Raw genomic sequence first — 26,709 nt, 5'->3', positions numbered from 1 at the left:
GCATTGACCAAGAGCATCCCCCCAAATTCCCTCCCTCCACCATCTCTCTCTGTGTAATAGCTGAATAAAGCAACTAAACAGCATAGATTTTACATAGAGATAGGATCCCAGAGGGAAAGAATTTTGAAAAATCAAAATAGATGCAACGAAATGATTGAAAATAGCTATTTGCATGAATTATATGTCAGATATTTTGGCTTTAACTTTTCTTAGAGATGTCAGTTGGAATAGGATTGATAAGCAGCATCCAGTGTCATTATAGAAATTACCTCTTAATTAAGGTATTGATCTAGAGGTATTCTCTTTTTTTAAGCATGCTTGGATCACATGATTGCTCTGTGGAAAATATTGCCCTGTTAGATAGACTATATGTTTTACAGGTTCTTTACCAATTGGTCTGATCTAGGTGCATCAGAAATAAAGTCTATTTCCAGTTTATATGTATATAATTTTAGAATGTACAATATGCTGTAGTGAATCAATGTTTGCACTTACAGGGAGAACATTACAAGCCCAGGTTGTTTGTGCTCATCAGAAAATTCTTAATTGCATGTATCTGTTTTGCCAGCTATCTTGAAGCTGAAACAGATGTTATTCTAATCCTTTTCCGTTTACTTACAGCTCAAGTTGTGATTTCGCACGCCAAGACCTCAAATTGCTGGTGAGTACCTGTCTTTGACATAATTGTTAGCTATTCCACTACTACATCATCACAGCAAGTATGAGAGAAAATATTTGTGGGGCAGAGGCACACTGATATACCTACTCGTCTATGTCCTTGTATCATGGAGGAACTGTATGAGAGAGGAATTTTCCTCTGCCTGCAGCATACGTATCTCATTATGGAAGTGAATACTCATTAAAATACCATCCATAATTGAAAGTGTATTTTCCCAGACCCTCCAGGCAACACCCTTGCCAAATTCTGAAACTTTTTGAATTTAATTTAAAAGACATCCTGTAGAACTCATTTAGGTTAAAATGTGATGAGACAGTTCAAAGAAAGGCTTTCATGTAGCTCCTTCTAAGGAGGCGTTGGATGGGTTCTTCAAAAGAGTTTGTTGGAGGGCAGAGAGGAAGTGGACAATGTTGGTTTTGGCTCCCTTCCTCCCAAGACATTGGGAGGTTTTTCCGAGAAGCACAGACACTTCTGGAAGATGGACAGACAAAAGATTGGAGCATCCAAACTCCTCACAACATCTTTCATCAGCAACAAACTGCAGAGAAGAAAGAAGAAGAGTGAACCAGGAATGTGTAATACTCAGGAGCTACAATGGGGCTTTCTGGTGTGGATGGGACTTTGGGGAAAGGGAATTGTTTTAAAGATTTACACTAAAGTAATCCATTTGGAATGTTCTCAATGCTTCTGTGATTTTGCATATATATTAAACAGACCATTTTGGAAGCAACATTGTTTTGGAAGATATTATCCGAAATATCTGTAACAGACTGAACTTTAACATAATAGTGACTCAACATGGCAATGAAAGTATTGAAAAATAATGTATATCAGTAACTGGCTTCATCTGTCTTATACATATTAAGTCCAGTTCTGCGACAGCATTCAGCACTATGCTGGCCTCCTGATCCTTCACATATTCAATAACAGTAAAGTGAAATTTCTGCACTGAGGTTTCTTGTATAGCTGTCATGGAGGAAATTGAAGAAGAGTAGAGCAGAAGTAGTAGCATAGTGATTTGAGTGCTACACTGTAACTCTGGAGCCCAGGGCCCAGATCCCTGCTTGGTGATGAAAACACATTGGAGGACCCTGGGCAAGCCACACAATCTCAACCCCAGAAAGCCCTCTGATAGTTTCACCTTAGGGTCCCCACAAGCTAGAAATCACTTGACGGCACACCATAACAACAACAACAATGTACAGAAGAGAATTTGAATAGTTACGACTTAAAACTGTTTGTTATGAGACTAGTTGTAACTACCTGTAACTTCTTGTTGACATTATCTCTTTTTAAAGTTGTTCTCTATGTTATTTGCTGCACTGAAATGAGCTTTGGTTATGTATGAAGTTGCTTTTTCACAAGGCAGTGGTAAGTATATCTATTTGTCAGCAACTCTCATATGAGATTAAAAGACAAACTATAAGTATATTGCATAGAAACGCTGTAATAGTCAGGCAGACTTAATTTTAATTGAACAGTTACTTCAGGAATAAATTATGAGAAGGGAAAAAGTGACAAGGAGGAATTATTAGCCCTTTCCTTCCTTGATGAATCTTCATTCCAGATTGCCTCTAAATTGTTCTTGCTATGATGTTCAAAATACATGTTTGCATTTTCCTTCTTCTTTTGAAGAGAAAAGGCACTGTTGGGCTAATGTTATGTTCATTTGGGTGTAGTTTGGTCTTTCATTTCATTACTTAGTTTTGAACAAACCTCAATTTAGCTGTGTCCAGAATAGAAAATCTATTATACTGGAGAAAATAACTTTTAAAGAGGTAATGGGAGGAAAACATAAGTAAAAGGAAAACAAAGGATGGAAAGGACAACCTAAAGAGGAGTGAGACAAGGCAACAGGCACACTGAAATGAAAATGCAGACTCACAACATTTCTATATTTTCATCTTGTTTCAAACATGTTTTCTTCGAAATTCAGGAGTATTCCAAGGCTTTGAGGCAGTGTGGACAGCTGGTTCCGACTCAGACTGGTCCACCTCCTATATGGGGCACTGTCACCATCACATTTCCCTTCTGTTCATCAGTGCAGGGAAAGGGGGATGGATCATGCCCATGTTGCCACCATCACTGATCCCAGGAGGCCACAAAGGTCCATGTGAGCTCTGTCCTCAACAGAGATGCCCGCACAACCAGGAAAAGGATGGGGAGATCAGCTGCTTCCTCCTCCTTGATCACAAAGGCACCTCTGCTGAGGATGGACAGGAGCCTGGGAGCAGCCACTGTGACACAAAGGCTGAGGTGATGATCCAGCTGGGCTGATGCAGACTTGGCCAAACTGAACTGTGTGGATGTCAACCTGGTGATGCATCAGGTTTGGTAGGATAGATGTGGACACCACTGGTGCCAGTCTGAAGCATTTCAGATCTGGACTGGCCACAAATTTACCAGCCAGTACAGACTCATCCTGCAAAAAGATACCAAATAATGGAGTTACTCAGAGACTTTCACTATTACTGCTTTTTGTAATGTTCTGCCACCTTATTACATGCTAAACATGTGTCTGGAGCCATGCTGGCATGAATAAAAACAGCTTGGTGGAGGACGTTTCAGAGAGATTTTGGCTGTCTGAGCAAAGTTAAGCGGCATTCCTTTTATCTCTGCTGAAAAGCATTCCCCTTTAATAATACCATGCATAGAAGAAAAGGTCATTAGCTAACATTAAATGCAGCATGGAATTTGGGCTTCACTGTATGTTCCAGGAAGAAAAAATATTTTTCTCTTTCAGAATTCCTTATGTGCTTCTGGTTGTGCAAATAACAACAATTTTATTCATTAATCGCTTCTCCAACAGCACAGTTAAAATGCATAGTGTCTGTCTTGGTGTGCAGGAAGCCTCTAATCTAAAATTCAGGTCACAGACAAAAAGACTCTGCTGTCCTTTAGTGCTTCTTTGTATCATTTCAAAAGGCTACCCCTATTGTACAACACCATGTTTCAATAGACCTCATGCACTGCAGGATGTAATATTTCCATGAAAATTTAACACATCTCCAGAATATATTTTTGCAATCCAGGCTGTCCCCTGGCTGCCCTTGTATTGTACTGTCATCTGATCCCATGATTACAGGACAAATGAAGAAGCATACTCATATCAGAATGTCCAGAGTTGTGAGAGAAGGCAGCAATCCCGTATACACTTATATGTAAGTAAACCCAACTGAATGGAGTGGGTCTGATCATCAGCCCATAACCTTTAGCACAGGGGTCCTCAAACTTTTAAAGCAGAGGGCCGGTCCACAATCCTTCAGACTGTTGAGGGGCCGAATTATCATTTGAAAAAAAAATGAACAAATTCCTATGCACACTGCACATATCTTATTTGTAGTGCAAAACAACAACAATAACAATGAAAGACCAATACAATATTTAAAAATGAAAATAATTTTAACCAACATAAACCTATCAGGATTTCAATAGAAAGTGTGGGCCTGCTTCTGGCCAATGAGATAGTCATGTTAATTAGGATTGTTGTTGTTGTGTGTCTTCAAGTCATTTCAGACTTTGGGCGAGCCTAAGTCCAAAGTTATTTATTTATTCATTTACTACATTTATTTACTACATTTATATCCCACCCTTCTCACCCTGAAGGGAACTCAGAGCAGCTGTATGTACATACAATATATTATATTATTAGCATAGCACAATATTAGCATTATATATTACTATATTGAACTATACCACTATACTGTAATATATGTAATATATAACATATAATCAATATTATTATATGGTATTATTATTAGTATTATATTGTATAAAATGATAATATTATTATCAATATCATATGTATATACAATATATTATATTATTAAAACTGATATAAAAATATTATATTATAAATGAGGGCAGGGCCAGGTAAATGACCTTGGAGGGCCGCATCCGGCCCCCGGGCCTTAGTTTGGGGACCCCTGCTTTAGCATATATTGTGGATTATCTGCCTTGATAATTCTGGGTTATATGGCTGTGTGGAAGGGCCCTAATTGATTCTGGAGGCAGCTCTTTACTTTGCCTGTTGTAAGGAAGCACACAGTACTGAAAACAGAATTCCATTCTTTCTGAGATCAAGTTTTATTGTATTTTTATTATAGACATGCCACTCCAACCAAACAAGGCACAGACATCTTTCTTCCACCCTCTTTCACCATCCTTCCCACCAAAACAAAAAAAAACCCAACCTCCTCCCAAAACACTGTCTTCCAGCTAGATAGAAGACAAGAAAGGAGGACTAGACTTCCATAAAAAAACACTTTCTGAAAAGAGGAGTTTCTTTATCAGAGGATTTGTTAATCAAGGTATGTTTGAATTTAATGAAGGTGTTCCTTCAAATGGTGACATCTGCTCATTGTAGGGTGTTATCTTCAACTGTTCGTCTTACATTTAAGGTGGTTTGTGTTGTGACTGGTCACCAGGAGGCAAACTTGATCTTAATTGGCAAATCTGACTGCTAAAGCACAAATCTCTGAGGTAACTCTATTATGAGAAAGAAAACATGTTAACTCCCTTTAATCATCTAATCTGACCCAATAAGTAGCTATAATGACATCTAAGGGCCATTCCACACTGCTCTTTATCCTAGAATCAGATCCCGGTTTATCTACTTTACACTGGAATATATGAGTCCCCACTGCCAGATAACCTGGGATAAACAGATAATCTGGGATCAGATCCTGGGATAAAGGGGCAGTGTGGAAGGGGCCTAAGACTGAGTTTCCAATATTGTTCCACAGGGCTGATAATACTGCACTAGATTGCAATTTTCATTCCAGTCAAGTGCAAGTCCCAACCCCATCTCAGGAAATTTTTTTGTGCTGCCATCCTGCAACTATTTAGGGAGATTTTTCTTTTGAAACCCTAAAACCTTGATGCTTCTGTTGCTGTCAGGTTGGATTTGAGCTAAAGTCAGTATGTGTTCAGCATGCCCTACATCCAGGAGAGGTATTTTTAAGTTTAAAAAAGAGGAGATGGTCTTTTCAGTGTATAATTAATGAACTAATAATTGCAATGGCCTTACATTTTATGAAAGCTGTGGGTAAGCTCCCTAGAATATTTATAAAGACATTGTTTTAAGAGAAGTAGCATGTAAAGTGTTCATCATTCCATGCCTATTGTAGAATTTAAAAAAACCCTAAAATATTTTTCTACATAACTGTTGTTCACATATTTTCCTGTCAGTATTGCTGCTGTCTGGAGTCCCTGTTTCGGGGGAAAGGTGAGATGTATATGAGGAGGGGGGGGGGGAGGAAGAGGAGAAAAAAGATGATGAAGGTGATAATGATTAAGGTGATGATCAAGATCTTATCTGATATGAATGATAACATCCATTCTTGAAAATGAATCGTTCTGTTAAATTAATTAGTGACACAGATGAATACTTTTACAACCAATTTAACTAGCTATCACTTAACAATTTTCAGGTGATAGAATACAGGAGATTAATATATATCTGATGTACAATTCTGGGCTGATGAAATTTGCCCAGAAGCTGTTTCAACAAAATTTGTCCAGAAGCTGCTCCTTGTAACTCTAGTTGCAAAGTCAAGGGAAATACGGTAATAATCTCACTATATTTTGTGCTTTGGGTCTCTCTGTACACCCTCAGAAAGAAGCTGGATAGTTATCTGCTGGGGATGTTTTTTGCTGGAGATCTTGCATTGGGCAAGTTTGTACTCAATGGTTGATGAATCCCCTTTCAGTTTTATGACTTATGAAAGATGAAAGATTAAAGTTACAAATACTGTAGGTATAGCACAATTATAAGTTTGGGATTAGAGCAGTAACTTTGTCGCTGAAGTTGGGTTGGAATAGAAGGAACACGTTTCCCTAGGGAAGTGCTGAGACATGCTGTGTCTTATTTTTGCCTGTGGCACAACTGCTCAACCTCAGCAAGGAGACAGAGGTGACAGGATGAACAAGAGTTTTCCTTTTCATTTGCTTCAACGTATGGACTGATAGTCTGTCTTCTTTCACTTGCTTTTCACTCTGGAATAGAAGGAAACTCTTTCATTATAGTGACACAAATTTCAAGCTATTTGATTATCCTAGCCTCATAGTCCGGAGTCATTCTCATCAGCAAATAGCATATTGGAAAGGAACAAAAGGTGTCTTTATAGTACACCTGTAACACCACAAGGCAGAGCTACTGACGAGACACAAATGAACAAGGTGTTTAGAATGTCAATTTCCTGAGCTTGGAATTAATACAGCACAGAAACAGAATTACCTGTAACAAATTACTTTGTTTGTAATGTGGGCAATACTGAAGCAGAGTAAAACATGGGATGATGCCACTTTGTTGGTTCAGTAAGAAACATTTTATATAGTACAACCCCCATATTTGACAAAAGGTGCCTCTTCTAGGCATTTTCTATGTGCTCCAACATGCATCTATGGCAATGGTTTCCAACCTTTGGTCTTCCAGTTATTTTGGACTACAACTCCCAGAAATCCCAGTCAGCTTGTCAGCTGTTAGAAATTATGGGAGCTGAAGTCCAAAACACCTGGAGGATCAAAGGTTGGTATATGACAGTTTCTCAAACAGTTCTCCAGATGTTTTGGAGTTCAGTTCCCACAATTCCTAACAGCTGGTAAATTGGCTAAAATTTCTAAGAGCTGAAATCCAAAACACCTGGAGGAGCAGAGTTTGAGAAACACTGGTCTATGACATTTTTGGGCCAGTAGTTCTTCATTTCGGTGTGGTTTGTTATTATCCACAGTTTCACATGTCCACCAGTTCAGGAACATAACCCCTATGAACATGGGCCCATACTGTAGTGACTTTTTAAAAGCATTTTAGGGGGCATTTTATGTCATTATCTATTCTAAATGCCAAGAGAAACAGAATGAGTTACTTCATTATAAATAATGACAATAAATTATTTGTTCAACCTTACAGGGATGACTTAAATTGAAAACTAACTTTTTTGAAAATAAATTTCCTATCTCTTATAAGTTCTCTGCTTCTGTGGGAGTTGCCACTTGAATAGTTTGAATTTATTTATTAATTCAATTTTCATAGCTGTCACTTTTGACTAATTATAGAATGGATGTATACTGCTTTTCCCGACATTACCTAAATACCATATTTTGTATTTCACTTTCCTTCTTGGCATGCAGACAAGATATTCTGATGTTTACACTTGGTTCCCAGAACCAAAGCTTCCTGGTAAAAAAGAACAAGACTTAGGCTGACATTGTGATTCCATGAATATTGACTCATTTAGTTATCTTTATTAGTGCATTGGTTAGGTAAAGGTTTTCTCCTGACATTAAGTCCAGTCGTGTCCGACTCTGGAGGTTGGTGCTCATCTCCATTTCTAAGCCAAAGAGCCGGCATTGTCTGTATACACCTCCAAGGTCATGTGGCCAGCATGACGGCATGGAGCGCTGTTACTTCCCTGCCAGAGTGGTACCTATTGATCTACTCACATTTGCATGTTTTGAACTGCTAGATTGGCAGAAGCTGGGGCTAACAGTGGGTGCTCACTCCACTCCCTGGATTTGAAGCTGCGATTTTTTGGTCTGCAAGTTCAGCAGCTCAGCGCTTTAACATGCTGCGCCACCAGGGGCATTGGTTAAGACATAGCAAAAGCAAAGAGACCTGAAGTTTATCTCAGAAAATCCACTTTGCCCGGGGGCGAAGTGTGTTAAATGGAGCCCTGGTGGCGAAGTGTGTTAAAGCACTGAGCTGCTGAACTTGCAGACCGAAAGGTCCCAGGTTCAAACCCCGGGAGCGGTGTGAGCGGCCGCTGTTAGCTCCAGCTCCTGCCAACCTAGCGGTAGCAGTTTGAAAACATGCCAATGTGAGTAGATCAATAGGTACTGCTCCAGTGGGAAGGTAACAGTGCTCCATGCAGTCATGCCGGCCACATGACCTTGGAGGTATCTATGGACAATGCCGGCTCTTCGGCTTAGAAATGGAGATGGGCACCAACCCCCAGAGTCAGATATGACTGGACTTAACGTCAGGGGAAACCTTTACCTTTTTTAGTTTTGCCAAATCCCTATCCATCTCTGTTTCTTCAAAGTCTCTTCATGTTCTTTTCCTTTCTTTCACTCTATTTTTTTTTTCACTCCTTTACTATTTCTGGCTTCTCCCCCAGCATCCTCGCAAGGGCATGATAGAGACATTTGCCTCCTAGTGACAAAACATGGTAGGCTACATACAACTTTTAATCTATTATAATTAAGTAATGCACTTCAAATGCAAAATAACCTCAACATTCATGTCCCTTAGTATCCATCAGGTATCTTAGAGCTACTGAGACATAGGCTGGTTCTACACTGCCATATAATGTGGTTTGAATTGCATTATATGGTTATTGCAGAACCATATAATACAAACTGAACTGCATTATATGGTTTTTGTACTGATCATATAATGAAATTCAAACTGCATTATATGGCAGTGTAAAACCATCCATGTACATACTAGGCTTGTGCATAGATTCGTTTTGGTCATCTGCCTTCGAGTTCTTTGGTTTGTTGGCTAATGGCAAGGGCTCTGCTGCCATGTTTTTTTTCCAACTAAGATGGACCACATGGCTGCCGATTGCGGCTACCTTCTGTTCTATTCAGGATCATGTGGTGTGCAGGGAGGCTGCTGCGTGCTCACATGGGATTTCCCTGTGAGCCCTGCCTGTTGGCCAATCAGGATAGAAGAAAGCCATGACATGTCTTCTGCAAGCTGTGTCTATTTAATGGGGCAAGCGTCTGCATTTCTCAGTTGCATCCTGGCTCTAGAGAGAGGTGCTTTAGTCCGGTTGCCTTGCCTCTTGCTCTCAGCTCTAGTTTTTGACTTAGCTTAGCTTTGAACATTGCAACTTTTTGATTTTCCTTTATTTTATTGATTTTTTATTTAGTGGGACGGGAAGTTGGAAAGTGTGGGTGGGTGAACAGTGTTTGGGAATCTGTGGGTTGGTGTGCTTTTCTTTTAGGTTGGCTCTGAGCTTTGAGTCGCTTTTTAGCCTTTACTAAAGCCTTTAGCTTCTTCTCTTATATCTCCTCCTTCCTCTCTTTCAGAAAGCACTTTAAAAAGATTATTGTTATTAATAATTGTAAGAATTCCAGCAAAAAGCAAAGCCTCATTTTCAGAAAACTATCAACCTACCTACCTAAACTTACCACCAATACCTAATACATTATTTCCTTTGCAATCTTATCACAAGTTATTTCTGTTTACATTTCTCTCTGTGCTCTCTGCCTTCTTAATTTCATTTAATAATAATAATAATTTGGCTGTTGCTGCCTAATAATAATAACAAAAGTATTGGGCTTCTGTGAAGGCTTTGCCAAGCCAACAGAACCCATTGTCTCTCTGTAACTCCAGCCTCCTTCAGGACGTAAAGGATTATTGTTATTACTATTTGTACTATTCAAAAGAATTGTACTAGCAAAATACCACCAGCCTTCCTCTAACGATCCTATCCTTTGCAATCTCTCAGCCTTCTTAATTTCATTTAATAGTAATAATTTGGCTGATGATGATAATAATAATAATAATAATAATAATAATAATAATAATAATAATAATTGTGCGGTTTTCTGGCATTGTATATTTTTGCCGCTTCTGTGACTGTTCATTTGGGTTTTGATGATTCCGTAGCCCACTTGTCGATGGATGTCCAGAATCAGCAGCATCCACCGCGGTCCTTTTTATCCTGGGCGACGACCGAGCCAGTATAGACTTCGTTTGGGTTTGATTCTCCATAATGCTAATGGGTTAGGTGCTCTTGGTTGTGCTCCTCAGCTGAGGCCTCTCTGGCTTGGTTGGACCTGCCGGCATATGGATGACCTGAAGCTATATGGGAAAACGGAAACTGAAATCCAGTCTCTGACCAACACTGTCCGAATTTTTAGCACTGATATCAACATGGAGTTTGGTTTGGACAAATGTTCGACAGTGGCATTGAAGAAGGGAAAAATCATTGAAAGTGAGGGCATAAATATGCCCAATGGCCAAACAATAAAGTGTCACCAGCCAGAGGCCTATAAATATCTGGGCATACTACAGCTGGACAACATCAAGCATGAACATGTGAAAACTGTGGTCAGCAAAGAATACACACAAAGGGTCAGAAAAATTCTCAAAAGCAAGCTCAATGGAGGCAACACCATCAAGGCCATAAACACCTGGGCCATACCTGTCATAAGATATACTGCTGGCATTATAAATTGGACACAGGTGGCACCTAAAATACAAGAGATAAAAATACAGGCAAGAGATCTTTCAGATCACTGCCCTATAACCATGATAATCAATAAGAGAAAAAATATGGTAAGTTGGAAACTGGATAATAATTTGATTAAGCAGGAAAAGGATATAGAAAAGCTAAAACAGATAACTAAAGAATACTTTCAATTAAACGATAAGGAGAACATTGCCCCTCAAACCATCTGGGATGCGTATAAGGCGGTGGTGAGAGGTTTCTTCATACAACAAAAATCAAGAAAAAATAAAATCAAGAATAAAAAATTATTAATAATACAAGGAGAGATAGACAAACTCGAGCAAAAATCAAAAGCAAACCCCCGAGAGGGAAATATATTAAAAAAATAAAATTATTACAAAAAGAAAAGACAAACTTACAGTTAGAATCTATTGCAAACCAACTAAAATGGGCACGACAAAATTCTTTTGAAAATGCTAACAAGCCGGGGAAATGGCTGGCCAGAATAATTAGAAAAAAGAAAAATAAACAACAAATTATAAAAATTAGAACAAAGGAAAAAGATGTATTCACAGATGACGAAATTAAAACAGAATTTGAGGAATATTATAAAAAACTATATGAAAAAGATGAAATCAATCCAGAGGAAATAACAAAATATATTTGTAGTCAAAAACTACAAAAAATAACAGATGACCAAAGATCAAAATTAAATCAAGAAATTACCATAGAAGAGATTAAAAAAGCAATTCAAAAATTAAAATTAGGCAAAGCCCCAGGCCCAGACGGCTTTACAGCCGCATTTTATAAAATTGAACAAGAAGAAGTATTGCAATTTTTTAAAAAAATTATGAATAGAGCCATTACTGAGGGACGAATCCCTGACTCTTGGAAACAAGCTGAAATAACCTTGATACACAAAGACGGAACAGATTCGAGCAATGTAAGGAACTATCGGCCCATATCACTATTAAATAATGACTATAAAATCTATACTAAAATACTCGCAGAGAGATTCACAAACTTTTTAAAAGATTGGATTACAGAAGATCAGGCAGGCTTTCTACCCAATCGGAGTACTAAGGACAACATAAGAATAATTCTTGATGCAATAGAATATTTTGATGCAATAGAATATTTTGATCAAATCAAAATTTTCATATTTACTCTAGAAGTCTTAATGAGATCGATAAAGAAGGCAGAAAATCTAAAGGGCATAAAAATTGATAAGCAAGAGGTTAAAATTCGTGCCTTTGCAGACGACGTAATTTGTATAGTAGAAAACCCAAGAGAGAATATTAAAGATTGGCTAAAAATGATTGAAGAATATGGTGCATTGGCGGGTTTTAAAATCAATAGGAAAAAAACAATAATACTTACAAAGAACATGTCAAAAAAAAAACAAGAGGAGTTAAAGGATATATCGGGCCTGGAAATTGTCAAAAAAATTTGTATATGGATCACAAGCAGAAATAACCAACTTTTGGAATTAAATTACGGGGCAAAATGGCATGAGATTAAAAAAGACTTAGAAGGCTGGAAAGATTTAAAACTGTCACTTTTGGGTAGAATAGCGATAATCAAAATGAACATTCTACCTAAATTACTATATCTGTTTCGCAATATCCCCATTATCAGAGGTAAAAAATTATTTACGGATTGGAATCGGGAAATAAATAAATTTATTTGGCAAAATAAGAAACCCAGAGTAAAATTTACAACTATGACTGCTCCAAAAGAAAGGGGGGGCTTTGATTTACCAAATTTACAATTATATCATGATGCTTGTGCATTAGAATGGATAACAGACTGGGTAAAATTGGAAAAAATCAAATTACTAACTATAGAAGGATATAGCCTGCGATGGGGCTGGCACGGATACCTATGGCAAGATAAGAGGAAAATAGACAAAGAATTTGGAAATCATTCTGTCAGGTCTGCCTTAATCGCAACCTGGGAAAAATATAAAGGATACTTATATGGGAAAACCCCCCTATGGTTCTCGCCTCTGGAAGCCAGTCAACGCAGACTATTAGGATGGCAAAAATGGCCGACATACAAAGATATCATTAAAAAAGAATACATTACAAGAGAACCACCCCCATTAAAAGATTGGAAGGAAATTCAAAAAAAGTATATAAATATTACATGGCTTCAATACTATCAAATAAAAGAATGCTATAAAAAGGATAAAGTAATTGGATTTAACATAAATGCAAACTTTTGGGATAATTTACTTAAAAGGGAAAAAAAAATTATAACATTAATTTATAATAAAATATTAGAATGGAACACGGAAAAGGATATAATTAAGGACTCAATGCTAAATTGGTCCAGGAATATAGGCAGAGCAATAACAATGGATGAATGGAATACCATCTGGAATAAAAATACTAAAACATGCTATTCTATTGAGCTGAAGGAAAATTGGCTAAAAATTGTGCACAGGTGGTATTTAACGCCAAAAAAAATAGGTTTTATGTATAAAGATAGAAATAATCTTTGTTGGCATTGTAAAAAACAGGTGGGCTCATACTTCCACATGTGGTGGAGCTGTAAGGTTATTAAAAACTTCTGGTCGATAGTTCACAGAGAATGTAAAAAAAATTTTAAAGTAAATTTTGAATGTAAACCAGAATATTTCTTATTAGGACTATACAACTTCAAAAATGAAAAAGACTTGAATTCGGAAACAGGGGAAATTAATAAAGAGAAAATTTTTATTTATGCCATCACTGCAGCTAGAACAGTATTAGCCAAAAACTGGAAAGAAGGAAAAAATCTCACCAAAGAAGCATGGCTGGAGAAATTAATGGACATCAAAAATATGGACAGATTGACTTTCCTACTGAAAAAAACTAACGGAAGACCAATGAAAGAAACGAATTGGACTCTTCTAGACAACTACCTGCAAGAATCAACGTCCTAATATAAGAAACGTACAGGAAGTGAAAAGATCGGAAGCTTACTCCCCCCCCTTCTCCCCTCCCCAACATCCCGGATAGGGACCCTTCCCTCCCAGCTGTTACCCTTCCCCCATTCCCGTGCCTTCCCTCCCTGAACCATACCCCTCACTCCTACACCAACATCCCTATAGCTCTCCCAACTTCCTTTTCCCCTCCCTTTCTGACCCCTATGTAACACATCAAAGTTTAATAAAAAGCATTTAAAAAAAAAAACACCTGGGCCATACCTGTCATAAGATATACTGCTGGCATTATAAATTGGACACAGGTGGAACTGGACAATTTGGACAGAAAAACAAGAAAACTCATGACCATTCATCATTCACTGCACCCTCGAAGTGATGTTGACTGGCTATATCTGCCTAGAAGATCAGGGGGCAGAGGACTCTTACAAGTAAAGCAAGCAGTCAAAGAAGAAGAACATGCCCTGGCAGAATATGTCAAGCAAAGTGAAGAACCTGCTTTGATTGAAGTCAAAAATCAGAAACTCCTCAAAACACAGCAGACAAAAAACCAGTACAAGAAAACCGCACTACAAACTAGAGCTGACAGCTGGCACAACAAAACACTGCATGGAAAGTTCCTTGACAAAATTGAAGGAAAAGCTGATAAGGAGAAGACCTGGCTCTGGCTCACGAATGGGACCCTGAAGAAGGAGACAGAAGGCCTGATCCTTGCAGCCCAGGAGCAAGCCATCAGAACAAATGCAATTAAGGCCAAGATTGAAAAATCAGCTGATGACCCAAAATGCAGACTGTGCAAGGAAACCGATGAAACCATTGATCATATCCTCAGCTGCTGTAAGAAAATCGCACAGACAGACTACAAACAGAGGCACAACTATGTGGCCCAAATGATTCATTGGAACTTATGCCTCAAGTACCACCTCCCAGCAGCAAAGAACTGGTGGGATCACAAACCTGCAAAAGTATTGGAAAATGAGCACGCAAAGATACTGTGGGACTTCCGAATCCAGACTGACAAAGTTCTGGAACACAACACACCAGACATCACAGTTGTGGAAAAGAACAAGGTTTGGATCATTGATGTTGCCATCCCAGGTGACAGTCGCATAGATGAAAAACAACAGGAAAAACTCAGCCGCTATCAGGACCTCAAGACTGAACTTCAAAGACTCTGGCAGAAACCAGTACAGGTGGTCCCGGTGGTGATGGGCACACTGGGTGCTGTGCCAAAAGATCTCAGCCGGCATTTGGAAACAATAGACATTGACAAAATCACCATCTGCCAACTGCAAAAGGCCACCCTACTGGGATCTGCACACATCATCAGAAAATACATCACACAATCCTAGACACTTGGGAAGTGTTCGACTTGTGGTTTTGCGAAACGAAATCCAGCATATCTATCTTGTTTGCTGTGCCATACAACGTCGTTGTGTTGATAATAATAATAATAATAATAAATAGTATTGGGTTTTTGTGGAAGCTTTGCCAAGCCAACAGAACCCATCGTCTCCCTCTAACTCCAAAAGTACATAAAAGATTATTGTTGTTAATACCATTGAAAAGAACAGAAAACACCACCAACACAAGTTCTACCAGCCTTCCTCTAATAATCCTTTGCCATCTCTCCACCTTCTTAATTTCATTTAATAATAATAATTTAACTGTTGCCACCTACTAAAATTAATATTAATGGAAGCTTTGCCAAGCCAACATAACCCATTGACTCTCTCTAACTCCAACCTCCATCAGGACATAAAAGATTACTATTGTTAATACTATTGGTATTCATGAGAATTGTACCTTATGTCCCCTCAGAGAGGGAGGGAAAAATACAAATAAATTATTATTATTATTATTATTATTATTATTATTATTATTATTATTATTATTACCACCTTCAGGAGTAACTTTCGATTAAAAAATCACAATAAAACTTGCCTTTTCCTGTTGTGTTATCCCTCACCACCAGGACTGTGTGATGTGTGTGTGTGTGTTAGACCTTCTGCTGGGTGCAGCTTCCTCCCCAAAAACATTAACAACTGATTGTGTTGTTCTTTTGACTCTACTACTAGTATTTTCCTTGTATGTATGTATGTGTAAGTGCATGCACCTTTCTGTTCTTTCTCACATGAAGCATGGGCCTATCCCTCCACTCAAATTCTAAAAAAGCAGTACAACTTAATGCAATACATGGCATCTATTATATATTGATTCACATATAACAACATATATAACATTAACAAGAAATCATCATTTCAAATTCCCACCAATAGTCCCAGTGGGGACTTCTGGAGAAGGAGGAAGCAGAGGAGGGAGGGAGGAGGTGATGGTGGTGGAGGAAGAGGTGGTGGTGGTAGTGGAGGAGAAGGAAGAGGAGGAGATCATGGTGGTAGTGTCTGTGTCTGGGGTGGATTTGGAGATGCATTGCCCCCCCCCATGTCACTGTCATCTCTAGCTGCATCTGCCCCCCCCCTCCCAGCCAGTGGTCCCCCCCCCAAAGCACCTGGAAGGCCTCATTCCTCCACTTGGGACCACTTCCTCCTCAATCCAGCCTATCCTGAGCAGCAGTGTGCATGCACAGTAATGCCAAACTGAATTGTGGAAAAGACTTCAAGCATCTCTCAATCTGTGAGTTGTGGAATCACGTAACGAGGCACCACCCCACACAAGATTGGGGATGAGTCTGGTACTGTGGGTGGCAGTAGCAGCAGCTGTACTCATTCCCCCACTATGGGAGTGTGAGAGATAAGAGGCAGTTCACCCTTGATAAGTGGGGCATGTCCAGGGGCAGGTATAGAACATGTGTGAAGCCACCCACTGTGAGTGAGATCACCCAGAGGATAGGAGAATTAATAGTTCTGGATGACGAGGCCTTCCACATGGTGGAGAGGACAGGGTTTCATCACTTCCTTGAGCACCTTGCTCCCCACTACAAATCCCCTCCCACATCACATTCTCCCGCATGGTGATTCCATGCTGCTGTAAGGACATGTTGGAGAAATCGGCCAGACCTTCATCCACTTCACTACAGAACTGCACATTGGTGGGAGAGATAGGAGAACATGGAAACAGAGCATCACTGACCATGCTCCATGTCGAAGCCATAGATGAGGCCCGCATTGCTGCCCAACTCATGGAGACCATAGAATGCATGATTAATGTGCGACTTCCTGAGAGGCGCTGCTCATGCTCATGCCTGGTTTTGTGGTGTTGGATTCCATGTGGTATGGGCAGTCAAAGACATTGGGTTTCCAAGTGTGTCATGTCTGGTGCACAGGCTCCAAGTCACTGTGCACGATGGGCTAGGCCTGTCAGTGTCTAGGAATAAGATTAGCAACCTCCCAAGCAATATCCATAAGATCAGACAGCTGACCAAGCATTGCCAGAAGATAGCGGGTTACTTCCACCACAGAGTCAATGGTGGAAGACTTCTGAAGAGGAAGTTGACGGAGGAGGGGGCTCCCCAAACACAAACTACTTCAGGATGTCGACATTCATTGGAAACCCTTCAACAGTTGGTGAAGCAACAGAAAGTGATCCACAGCCTGTCACTGGCAAATCGTCGTCTCAGCATGTGCCACCTGACAAAGCTGGAGTGGGACATCATGGCCCTGCTGGTCTCAGTGCTCCATCCCATCTCAGAAACCATGGGAGGTGTTAAATCGCTTGACTAAAGCTGTGGGCAGATGCCTTGACCTCTTCCTCTCCAGTACAGAGCACATGTTGGCCTCCATGTTCAATCCGCATCTGAAAACAGGATTGTGCTCAGACAATGTAGAGAAGTGGAAGGCCAAACTCTTGTCAGCTATGAGGGAAGCTAACAAACTGTGGACTGCAAGAGAGGGAGGTGTAGCGCTAGTAGCGACAGAACCTTGTGCAAACCTCAGAGCCCCTTTGTAGTACTGCAAGCGGAGACTAGTAATAGTGGTTGTCTCAGGGCAGGGTTCTATGTCAGGGTAGTTGCCAGAAAGGTCGGGCCTGAGGCAGCAACCAGCCAGCCACAAAGGACAGACCTAAGTGTTTTGGTCCAGCAGTACCCGGACAAGCCTTTGGAGGGCCTGTCCTGTGACCCATTGGCCTACTGGGTGTCCCAGAAACAAAGGTGGCCAGATCTGGCAATCATGGCCAGAAAGTACTTCAGCTGCCCACCTACCAGTTTGGCAATTGAGAGGCTCTTCAGCATGCCTGGAGATGTTGTCAGCCCTCAACGCAGCCAGCTGAACCCTGCTACAGTGGAACAGTTGTTGTTCTTTAAAGTCAATCTCCCACTCCTGGTCTTTCCATATCTTGAGCCTGACATGCAGTATGTTCAGTGTACAGTATGTTCAGCACTACATTTTAAACATTTTTAGCAGAAACAAACTTTCAGTCGCCTGTCTCCAGTTTTAATATGCCAACATTCTTCAAAATGAATCACTTTGATGTCACAAAGGTGAGTGGATGCAGTGATGTCCACTTCAGAAAGGGGATTTAAAATCTTTAAAATACATTGCCTAATCTATGTTTATCTAAGAGGTCACATCAGTAAACTTTAGGAACTGGTTTGCGTGTAAGCAGCTAAATGTGTATAATTTGGCTGTTCACTATCAAGAACTGTTATGCTTCATTCCTTAAAGCTGAATGAATCACAGAAGGAATTGTTCCATTTCAGCACTGGATAAAGGGGGTTCTTCTGTACATGTATATCTTTAAATTTTCTGACAAAAAAATGTTGAGAGCCCAGTGGGAAGGGGAGAAAAGCTGCTTGAAAAATAGGATCAAGCTTATCCACTAGCTCATTCCTTCAATTTTTTGGTCATATTAAGAAGTATGAAACAGGTTTTAAATGGATCAATTCCTCCAGTATTATACATAATGACTAACAGGATTGGTTTGTAGCATGCACTATACTGAGTTTTCCATTTTGGCCTTTTATTCTCATGTTTTGCATGATGCTCATTGTTGCAGGAGACTGCTTTGGCTGCGCACTGGAGACTCAGAAATGTTCCCTGGTTGGCTCTCTAGATTATCGGTTTCTATAGCTGAAAACATGATTTCTCAAAGACAGTGCTTTTGATGTAGCCAATGACAGCAAATGCAGGAGCGAAAGGGAAGCAGATAATCAGTGGGAAGAAGGGGCCAGTCCAGAGGCATTAAGTAGCTTCAAGAAAGAACTGGGCAGAATGCAGGTGTCTGGTCTACTGCAAGTGTCCCAAAGCTGCATCCTGGAGACAAGAAGTCTGGATTTTGGAGCCTAGAAGAAAAGCTTTCAAAGAGTGATGATGTCTCCTGAAACCCACTAATATTGTGATTTTCTCTTTCTTTCGTCTTGAAAAAAAGAAGTTATAATATAACTATTAAATCATTTGGGAAGGGTCAATTTAGGGAAAATTTTCAGCATTTGGAGCAATCTCTTTAAAAAAAATATTATTATTATTATTATTATTATTATTATTATTATTATTATTATTCCCTACTTTCACTATAGAATTGTGAGACAAAGCAGCTAAGAACTTTAAAAAGTAAATATTAAAATAGAATTTAATTCAATTATTAAAATAATACAATTAAAGCACAATTTTAAAATCAATTTTCAAAGCTATTAAAAATAATTCAGTACATCCTAAACCATTCCTGTTTTTAAAGCCTGTCTGAATAAAAAGGTTTTGGCCTTCCATGAGAAGGACAACAAGAAGAGTCCAGTTCTGGTCTCTCTGGAAAGAATGGGCAGCCACTGAGAAGGCGTCTCTCACATCCTATCAGTTAAGGTTGTGAAGATACTGAGACTGAGAGAAGAGCCTCTTATGATGGACTCAGAGCTTGGGCTGGCTTATACAGGAAGATATGATCTGCCAAATAGTTGGACCTGAGCCACATAGGGTTTTATAGGTCATAACTATAACTTTGAATTCTGCTCAGAAACAAACCAGCAGCCAGCGCAGCTGTTGAAACAAGAGAGTAGTGTGATCCCTGTAGCCAGCCCCAGTTAGCAATCTAGCCACAGCTCTTTAGACCATTTGAAGTTTCCTGAAGTCATGAGAAATGCACAACTTAAAATTAAACAAATTGGGGTTTTTTAACAACCATGTTCCAAACTCTTCTGATAAGTCATTGGGTTCCCAATCCAAGGAAAATCTTGATGGGTGCAGCTATAGTGTGTGTGTGGTCCAGCTAGAGACCATCTGTGTTTGAGAATTATCGACACAGAGGGAAAAACTAGAGACGTGCTGGCATTTAATCTTATAGTTTTCATTTTGCATAATTCACAAATAAAGGGCTGATGATTGCTTGGCTCTGAATATTTGTAGGTATAGAAGTACTCTTTTTCTGTGAGATAAAGCATACTCAGTTAATCCAGAATAATCTGTGGGTTGAGGATAAACACTTCTTTTATCACACAAAAACAGATTGCAGCACACCATCCCAGGATAAACTTGCTATTCACTTGAATGCACCTAAGGCTGATGCTCATTCTTTGTCCAAATGCAGTTTGTATGAGAATTGAACTGACTGCAGCATGGCTTGGAAAATGCTTGTGTCTGTGACAGATGGCAGTAAACCCAAGGATCCATAAATGGCAATCATTAGCATTGTTAATACATCTGTGTCTCTGGGAAGAGACTGCAACACTTTTCCCTGTTGATATCTGTAAAGCAGTGCAACTTTTGAGACAGAAATATGCTAGTAATGGGCAAACATTTATGTTGTACATCTTGTACAGAATATATCCTGAACAGTTGATCTTGAAATTGTACTGACTCTGGTTCTTGCTTTCTACATCTATTTTGCAAATCCACTAAGTAGTGTTGGATCGCAGTAACCTGGATTTATGCCCTACTTCGATTTCCAATTGCCTTTGAACTATACTCCCCACAACATGGAAATTCATTCATGTCTTAATGGAAGAGTTCCACATTATAAATTTCTTTGTGTTCATCTCCTGCTTTGTGAGCTCTATAGACGTCACTACCATTAAGAACATAGCAGCATGTTACACTGAGTGAGGTCAGTGGTTCATCGTGCAGTATTGTCAACTCTGATCCCTAGTAGCTTTCTAGGATTTCAAGTAAAATTATTTTTCTAGTTCCTCTCCACAATCCTTGGTACTCACTGATGGTCCTCAATTCAAGCACAAAATAGAGCTGATTCTTCTTAGCTTCATAAGTTATATGATATGCTATATATTCATTATAGTGTAGTAGAATTGATCTAGAGTTTAATATGAGCTAAAAGTGCTCTTCTTGCATCTGTGTGCTAATCTGGCATTCCTTTGGGTTTACTACAACATTTAATATAATTTATGCTGAATGAAGTCAGATAGAAATGGAAATAGAAAATTCTTAAGTTTATTTTTCAGCCCAATATCACAATAGCACAGCCAGCACATAGCACTTTTTGACAGTATTGAATTTAGCATGAGCTAAGAGATCATAACATTGAGGTCCATAAACTGCAGGACAGTGGGGGCATCCATGGGGTAGTGGGGCAATTCTGTCGGGCAGTGGGGGAAACTGGTGTTAAGTGCCCTGCAGCTCTGCATCGCTGGCATTGTCCCCTTCCCCATCACACAGGGGAAAACACTGCTGCCCGGCTTCCTCCCACACTGTCCTTGACTTAGCTAATGAGAAAACGGATGCCATGTGATGGGCTCTGGCGAGATCCATCCTGGCTCCATCCTGGAAGCATCGTAGGATAGAGCCCTGGCCCCATGTATGAGGTCCCCAATAGAGCTACATCTTAGGGATGCAGGGGGCTTCAGATTTGAAAACAACAACAAAGAAATGGGGAAAGTACTATTTTTAAAGCCCGTGATATTCAAGGTTAACACAGTTGATTTTTTTTTTACAAAAAAGAAAGAAGGAAACCATACTTTAAAACAGACATTACAATTCAAATACAATATTTTTGATAATGCTATGGAGCCTCTGAAAGGATAAGAAATGGGGACAGCAAAAATTTTCAAACACATCAAAGAGATATTTGGAAGAATATCAAAAATTGTGTCCCCATCTACAGCACTCTATGATGCAGTTTGAAAATCCATTGTATTGTCAGTGTAGACTCAAATAACGTAATTGAATGGCATTATATGCAGTTTGAAAATGCATTATATAGCAATGTCCATGGGGCCTATGATTCAGGCTTGGAGCTACACAATCCAACTTATCCGCGCAGTTATTAAGCACAGGACAAGGACTGGACACCTTTGCAAGTATGGAGGAAGCCTAGGATGGTTCTATAGATGGAAGAGGAAGATGAAATGTGTGATGGCCGCAGATGATTCCCTGTTATAGGGAACCAAAACAAGGATATATTAGTCTGATAAGACATTCAAAGGGTATGCTGTGTCTCAGGGGCAAAGATCCATGATGTAGCCGCAAGACTGTCAAGACTGATCAAGCCCACCAACCATTACCTCGTCCTTCTGTCCTCATTGAAACAAATGATGCCACAAGGTGTAGTCTTCAGCAAGAGGCCATGGTGCTCTAGGGATGAAGCTAAAGGTTATTATTTTATCTTTCTTTTCTGTTGAAGGATGTGATCCAGGAAGAGAGAGGAGACATTTACAAGTGAACAACTGGATCTGTAAATGTCGCCATCAAGAAAAACTTGGCTTCTTTGATCATAATCTGTTGGGTTTTTTAAAAATGGAAAATGACATCTGGCAATACATGGGGGTTGCCTCATAGCAGCTGGAAAATATATTTGCTGGAGTCTTGTAAATTCAATCAGAAGGACTTTAAATTGAGTTATATGTGGGAGGGAGACAATATTCCAGAAAGCAGGGGGCTAGCAAATACTGGGGTCAATAGCTTCAATGGTACAGGGGGAACTGGGTCAATAGTACAAGAGTTCAAGAGTGGGCAGAAAAAACAAGAATCAGCTGGAGAGAATGAGTCATGGTCTTAGATCTTTCTACATTAATGTACAGAGCATGGGAAATACCGTATACCAAAATAACTCCTTATACAGGAAGACAAATATGACTAGGCATCACTGAAATCTGGTGGGAGGATCTTGAGATTAAAATGTAGTAACTGGAAGGTATAATTGTCAGAACTGGTTTACACCTGTTAAGATTTCCAGAAAAACATTAGGTTGTTAAACCCCTTCAAAAATAAATGGCAGTGTTCAGACCTCTCCCCACTTCACAACCACAAGCTGAAAAAAACAAACCACAGAGGGTTGTTGTATGTTTTCCGGGCTGTGTAGCCATGTTCCAGAAGTATTCTCTCCTGACGTTTCACCCACATCTATGGCAGGCATCCTCAGAGGTAGGATGCCTGCCATAGATGTGGGCGAAACTTCAGAAGAGAATATTTCTGGAACATGGCCACACAGCCCGGAAAACATACAACAACCCTGTGATCCCAGCCATGAAAACCTTTGACAACAAACCACAGAGGGGTTTTTGTGTCAGGAGTGACTTGAGAAACTGCAAGTTGCTTCTGGTGTGAGAGATTTGACCATCTGCAAGGACATTGTCCAGGGGACACCCAGATGTTTGATGTTTTCCCATCCTGTAGGAGGCTTCTCTCATGTCCCCACATGGAGAGCTGGAGCTGACAGAAGGAGCTCACCTGCTCTCCCTGGATTTGAATCACCGACCTGTCAGTCAGCAGTCCTGCTGGCACAAGGGTTTAATCCACTGCGCCACCAGGGGCTAAAAAGGTAAAAAGGTGTGAAAATATATACCTATAAATTGCATCTAGTTACATAGACCAAATTTCTCAAGGTAGGTAAAAAGTAGGAGAAAAAAAGGTTAAAATTCATATGGTAAAAATGCAAATAATAGAATGGCTTCCATTTTAGATTAAGCTCCCCATTTCCTTAAGAGAACAAAAAAAGCTTATGTACACAGAGAGGATGTTCTGGGTGATCATGAGCAAGTTACACTATCTCAGTTTCAGAAGAAGCAAACTCCTCTGAACAAATCTTGCCACAAAAACCTTATGATAAGTTGGCCTTGAGGTTGTAAGTCAGAAATGAATTGAAGGCACACACCACAACAACAATGCAATGATTGTAGGATTCCAGAGGCAGAAAATTATTTCCTTTGGATGTGCCACTGTTGCTCAACCCTGCATAGAAATTCAGCATATTCTATTCATCTCTGCTGATGGGCAGCTGCCAGGGCTCTTGCAAGATTTCCTTTTGACATCTGCCTCAGGCCTTCCTTTATATTTTCTTCTAGGATATGATTTGCATTTCCTTCAATGTCTTTGCTGCTAGGAAACCTCTCAGCTCCCTTCCTAAAGGAGAAAGGGCCTCACCAAAGAATGTTCTGCCCATGTCCTGTCAATCTTGGAGATTGCCAAGATGAACGTTAATGCCGGTCTTATGAAAATAAGTTTTACTTTCTATTTCTAGCCAACATGGCACAACATTCCCTTTTAGAATGAGCTTTCATTTGACTATCAGCAATGAGGGTAAATTCAGAAGAGGAAAGAAACAGCTTTGGTTTTAGGAGAGAGAGAGAGAGAGAGAGAGCAGCTTTTTGTCAAGCATGGTCTCTGAGAGGCTCTTAGGACATCAGAGCAGCCTCTCCATAATCAGAGTATGAAACAAAGAATCTCCACAAGCAATTTAATCTATTGGCTCAGTGGGGAAAATAGAAGACAATTCCAGTGCCTCCTAGTCTAACCACCTCCATAGGCTGGAGATGCCCTGCATGTCCTCCCCCCTTCAAGCAATCGGCTGTGTGATGAGTCTGGAAGGTCCTGTCACACAGCTCGCTGCATACCGTGCACTCTCCTTGCCATTGTCTGCTCTCCTCTTCTTACTTGGTTGGCATTCATCATTCACTTTCCTTTGGAGAGAGGGGAAAAATCAATTACCATGCAGCAGCTGGTTTCCAATGTAGGTGGCGATGTGCATCACATAGCACAGCTTAGATGGGGTGAGGGATATCAATGAGAGTGAGCATGCGGTTGTGGCCAAGATCTCAGGTACGAACCCACTAGGTACTCACTTAAGCATTTCCCCCATCAGCATGGGCACATGAAGGAATATTTTCTTAAAATATGTGAACACTTCCAATGAATGAATAAATTTTTCTGAGTTCTATGGACCACCTATAATTGTTTAACTCCCAATGTGCTTTTAGCAATGATGAAACATTATATTAAATTGAACACAAAAGTTACAAGTATCCAATGAAGTACCAGTGCAAGGCTTGATTGTAAGATTCTTCTGTTTGTGCTATTCAAGAGTATTGCACCAATTGGATGCAACCTTTAAGCCCTAAATAAAAAAATATATAATAAATGCAAATGCAATGTAGAAATTCCACAACAAAGAATTTATCCTTTTGCTCCCCTCTAAATAAATAACAGAGGAAAAAACTACCTTAGTAAATGTGAAAACGGCCTACCATAATCCTTACTTTTAGCAACTCCTGCTCCATCTCTCCTCCTCTTTCTGAGCTTACCAAGTAAGAACAGTTCCTTCCTTAGCGTTTCCCCAATCACTAAGCAAAACAATAATTTACAGGAATTGTGTTAGTACAAGAGTACTGTGTTCAATCCTAGGGTTCATTCCTGGTATATAATTGTTGTATAATACTTTGATGACTCCGTCATATGGAATCCTGGGATTTGTGTTTTCACTGGGTATTTAGAATTTTCTGCCAAAATGCTCTCTAGTATCTCACCCAACTGCTAACCCAAGAATTTCAGAAGAAGCTGCCAAGGCAGTTGAAATGGAATCATAGGATATATCTATTCTGGCTAGTAATCTGGGGCCAGTCCAAAGTAGAAGTGCTTTGGACTAGTTCTGGAAGTAGCCATGTGCATTCTTCTGAACCTGCTGCAGTGGTGGGTGGGCATACAAAGTCCAGCCTCACTGAGACCACATCATTCCACCTGGATCATCACCTCACCTTTGTGTCACCATTGCTCTTCCAAAGCTCCATGTGAACTCCTGGCTGCCCTGTTCTGAAGTGCCTGCAAGACCAGGAAGATCGTGAGATTGACTCCCTTCTTCTTCCTGCTCACAAGGCACCACTGCAGATTTCAAAATAGGGGCCCACAATGGTCAAGCACTCACCCAGAGCTCTGCAACTGGCTGGGACTGGCAATAGTAGTGACACAGGCACAATCTGTTTCCCCTTTCCCTGTGCTGATGGGGATGTCAGCAGTACCGTGTGGGCATTATATTGATCCAAAGCAGATTCAATCCAATGGCACAAACTGGAGTTGTGGGGTACTCCAGCGTTTTCCCAACTTTCACTAAAGTGGGAAAAGTCAATTTTGCCTGTGATACGAGAAGTGGATGAACTTCATGAAGACAGCAAGGAGTGAGTGCAGGGTTTAATGCTCATGTAGATAAGCCCATAGTGCTATAATCTATAATTTGAAAGGATTTACAAAGGAGAGAGAGGCAGTTAGGTTTTCTTGGTTGATCATTACTTCTGTGCGATGGATGCGCATAGTTCATTGGTTAGATCAAAGTGAATCAGTGTTCATGGCCAACCACAGAGCTGTTTGTAGCTTTGACAGCAAAATATCGTATTCCCTGAAAGGTTATGCCTTTCATGTTTCACTCTGCATTAGGAGTGAGCCATGACACAGGTTTTCTTTGATGAATCTAAAGATAAATGATGGTGTATTATGCAGGATGCTTAAAACAACAGCAGCATGAAGTCTAACTTAGCTATAAAATAAGGCTTAGAAAGATGGCAATGTAGCAAGATGTTTGGATGAAACAAGGTAATTGTCCAAGCTTTTTCCCCTTTCTGATTAATTCTGCTAAAAAACCAAGCTTATTGCAATCATATTAAACTAAGACAGTGTACAGGCCTTTGATTTTATACTGGAGAAATAATGAACATGTGGAAATGTTTAAAGTATACTGAGTCACACATCACTGGTCTATTTAATCAAATGCTCTTTGCTCAGAATGTACTTGCTTTCTGGGATCTTAGCAAAGGT

The 26,709-nt window shown here is 39.9% G+C and overlaps 1 protein-coding gene and 1 long non-coding RNA gene across 7 annotated transcripts in view; one reads left to right on the top strand and one right to left on the bottom strand.

Annotated features, from left to right (window-relative positions):
- The window catches only part of syt2 (synaptotagmin 2), a 196,466-nt gene that overhangs the window by 85,567 nt on the left and 84,190 nt on the right, over nucleotides 1–26,709 (top strand). For all 6 annotated transcript variants that reach the window (XR_010005531.1, XM_008109892.3, XM_008109894.3 and 3 more), the window contains exon 2: nucleotides 622–661. The gene's annotated coding sequence lies outside the window, so the exon portion shown is untranslated. The remainder of the gene's footprint in view (nucleotides 1–621; nucleotides 662–26,709) is intronic.
- Nucleotides 4,627–26,709, bottom strand: part of LOC103278747 (uncharacterized) — a 36,308-nt gene continuing 14,225 nt past the window's right edge. The window contains exons 2-3 of the long non-coding RNA XR_010005535.1: nucleotides 24,522–24,587; nucleotides 4,627–6,676 (exon numbers count right to left, since the gene is read on the bottom strand). This is a non-coding gene — a long non-coding RNA (uncharacterized LOC103278747). The remainder of the gene's footprint in view (nucleotides 6,677–24,521; nucleotides 24,588–26,709) is intronic.

The sequence above is a fragment of the Anolis carolinensis genome, chromosome 4 (genome assembly GCF_035594765.1).
Source record: "Anolis carolinensis isolate JA03-04 chromosome 4, rAnoCar3.1.pri, whole genome shotgun sequence".
Taxonomy (NCBI): domain Eukaryota; kingdom Metazoa; phylum Chordata; class Lepidosauria; order Squamata; family Dactyloidae; genus Anolis; species Anolis carolinensis.
The sequence above is the reverse complement of the archived record's forward strand: the minus strand, read 5'-3'. Positions and strand labels throughout refer to the sequence as shown.